Below are 3793 nucleotides of genomic sequence, written 5' to 3'. Positions count from 1 at the left end.
CTTACTTGTTTCTGCTATAACAAATTACCACAAACTTAGTGGCTTAAAAGAAGACACATTTCTGATCTTAAAATTCTGGAGGTCAGAAGTCCCAGTTCAGTTTCACTGGGCTAAAATCAAGGTGTCAGCAGGGCTGGTTCTCTTAGAGGCTCTACGAGGAAATGTGTCGTTTTTCTCAGCTTCTAAAGGCTACTTGCATTCCTTGGCTCCTGACCCCTTCCTTGTATCACTCTAACTTCCTGCTTCCATTGTCACATCTTCTACTAGTGACTTTGACCTTCTTGCCTCCCTTTTATAAAGACCCCGTGATTCCTTTGCACCCTGGATAAACCAGACTCCCGTCCCTACCCCAAATCCTTCTCAATCACATCTGCAGTACCCTCTTACCATAGAAGGTAATGTAGTTACTGGTTCTGGGGACTAGGGCATGGACATCTTTGGAGGGTTTTGTTCAGCCTGCCTGATGTCAGGGATAAAACTTGTGCTCCTTTAGGAAAGAAAGGTAGGATTGGTGTGGAAAAGTGAGAACTTCCTAGTGAACTCCACTTGTAATCTTTTGTGTGCCAGGTTTAGTACTAGGACTTCATATTTATATTAAGCCCGCCAGGGTTGCCGTAACAAAGCACCATGGACTGGGTGGCTTAAACAACAGGTTATTTCCTCACAGTTCTTGAGGCCGGAAATCTGAGATCAAGGTGTTGGCAGGGTTGGTTTCTAGATTGTAAAGGCCTCCAGAGTCAGGCCACACCTTACCAGGGTTGCAGTTGGACTTCTCCCTGTGCATTCAGTCGTGTGTATGTGTGTGTGTGTGTGTGTGTGTGTACATGCAAGTGTGTAGTGTCTCTGTGTGTGTCCAGATTTCCTCTTAAAAGGACACCAGTTATAATGGATTAGGGCTCACTCTAATGACATTTGAACTTAATAACCTCCTTAAAGACCTTATCACCAAGTAGTTACATTCTGAGGTACTGGGGGATTAGGACTTTAATGTGTGAATTTGGGGGCAATACAATTCAGCCCATCACAGGCTTTAATATGATAGCCTCGTTTAATCCTCACAACACAGCCCAAATTTGGCAGGTGAAAGAGAATGTGGTGATGAAGAGTGGTTTGTCACTTACCTGAGGTCCGCAGCTGAGAGGGACGATGCAGATGCACAGGCGTGTCTGCTCCAAGTCAGGCCCTCGCCATCCTTCCTAATGGCTGTCAGGCGTTGTGCTGACGGAGCCGGGCAGAGGGGTGTGGCCAGGGGCAGTGAAGGGACCAGCCCAAGGGCAAGAGTGCATGTTGATTTGGGGGAAATAGTAGGGTGTGGCCTGGCTCTGGAGGCCTTTACAATCTAGAACCAAAGAGCAATTTAGCAAAGAAAACCAGGTAGAGGGAGAGGCAGTGTGTGTCACCATTTTCAGACTCCAGCCAGATTTTCTGTGGCCCCACCCAACCTCCATCCCCACCATAAACTTACAACCTCAGGACGACTCTGCCACAGAAGACTGGGCAGGGGCTCTCTTCATGGAGCGACTCTCCCAAGAGATGACTGGTGTCACTTATCTTAGGTTACAATACCCCTCATGACTGTGTGATAGACAATCTTGATACTAGATTGATGACGGCTACACTTCTTTGCAGTCCTGAATTGTTTTATGTCCATGATTTTAGAGGCTAATAATGTACTTCACCACATCCCCCTGCCACCTGCCACTTACCCATTTATTTTACTTTTTCAGCCTTTCAACCTAGGAGAAATTAAAAGGAATTAAAATAATTCAACAAAATTTAAGTAGCTTTTTAACAGCAAGCAAATCTATGAATTTTTAACTATATTCTCCTGTCCCCATTTATCACAAATGGCTGTGGGAGTTTTATCAATTCTAATATTTGTTCCATATCAACTTCTGTCAACTTACTTAGAAAAATGAAATAAAATTGAAACATATTGCATTTTACCTCCTCTAATTGGAATCAGTGCTAATAGGTTAACATTTTAAAATATAGGATGATCTGAAAATTATGTAGCCAACCTGAACAGATGACATAGATTTTTGGCAAATTCTGTAGCCAGTCCTCACTAGAATCATTCTTTTTGAGGAGGAAACTGGTCTTGCAGAACTTGTTTTTTTTTTTTTTTTTAAAATATGTTTTATTGATTTTCTAGAGAGGAAGGGAGAGGGATAGAAAGTTAGAAACATCGATGAGATAGAAACACCGATCAGCCGCCTCCTGCACACCTCCCACTGGGGATGTGCCCGCAACCAAGGTACATGCCCTTGACCGGAATCGAACCCGGGACCCTTGAGTCCGAAGGCCGACGCTCTATCCACTGAGCCAAACCGGTTCTGGCGTTGCAGAACTTGTTATCTAAATGCAGAGGCCATGGAACTGTGAACAATGCACTGCCCTGGGAGGGAGGGTTGTTATGCTGGTGCCAGGATGGACAATTGGATGTGGCCTGATACCTGGGGGCCCTCCTGCAGGGCCAGGGGCATATCTGCAAGACAAAGACCCCAGCGGGATATATATATATATATATATATATATATATATATATATATATATATACACACACACACACATACATACAGGCTCTCTGCATGTTTCTTCACTCTGATTTGGAAATTATTTCCCGAGTCCACTCATGTTAATAAACGGGGTCCCTCCCTTTCTCTAAAGGTAAGGTATGTTTCTATTGCCCCTCTTCAATGCATTGCTGCTATAGCCGAGTACTATTACAGTTGCTCTGACACGGGGAAGTATTTAGGATGCAGCTTAGATGATACCCAGGGATCTGGTAGATCTGTCTACATTGAGATGCATTAAGGGCTTCCCATTGCAGGCTAGCCACTCTCTCAGTCTTTGCTGAATAAACAGTTCACTACATTTTCCTCTGCCCATTTATCAGTGTCTGATGAGTGTTCTGTGTCTGCTGCATCGTCATCATGCAATTCAGCTTTTATTGCTGCCCACAACTAACATACACAAATGACTGCCTCCCCATAATACCCCATTGTCCATGAGAGCCACTTAAATAAGTAAACCACATTTTAGGTTGATGGTGATAAGTTCTAAAGAGAAAAAACAATAAAGAGCAAGGGGATAGGAGGTGTAGGTAGTATTTGTATATGCCATTTTAGTCAGTGGCTAGGAAAAGCCTTTTCAAGGAGGTAATATTTAGGAAAAGCCCTGCAGTGAAGGACAAAGACATAATTCAAGCAGAGCATTGCAGGCAAAGGAACTGTAAATGCAAAGGCCCTCGGGTTGGAGTCTGCCCAGCCTGATGAGGGACAGTGAGGAGGCCAGAGAAGCTGAAAAGGAGTGTGAGGAGAATAGTCACAGGCAAGGCCAGATCATGGAGGCCTGGCAGGGAGTAGGACTTTAGTTTGTACTGAGTGTCCGTGAAGATCCTGGAGGGTTCTGAGCAGAGGAAAGACATTTTACATGGGTTGCAAAACATCACTCGGCAGCTGTGTTAGAACATTCTGAAGGGATAAAGGAACAGTAACCTTAACCAATATGCCACTATCCTGTAAGTTATAATCAGATAAAAACAAAACAAATAGAAATTAAACTTGTCCCTGGTGATTGCCTGTCTGCCCATTCTGATCACTATGGCTGCACACAGAGACCTGATCTAAATGAACACTAGGTTTTTATTAACAGCAGCAGTATGTGTAGATATAGCAAGAAAAAAACAAATTATTTACTGAAATTCTCCTAAAATATAAAAAATAGAATGGTTTGAATTACAGCTTTTGACAGTGAGAAAAGGTCAAAATAAAGAACAGTAAGCCCCAAC

The sequence above is a fragment of the Myotis yumanensis genome, unplaced genomic scaffold (genome assembly GCF_028538775.1).
Source record: "Myotis yumanensis isolate MYYU_CA2020_CCGP unplaced genomic scaffold, mMyoYum1.0.hap1 SCAF_1, whole genome shotgun sequence".
Classification (NCBI taxonomy): Eukaryota; Metazoa; Chordata; class Mammalia; order Chiroptera; family Vespertilionidae; genus Myotis; species Myotis yumanensis.
The sequence above is the reverse complement of the archived record's forward strand: the minus strand, read 5'-3'. Positions refer to the sequence as shown.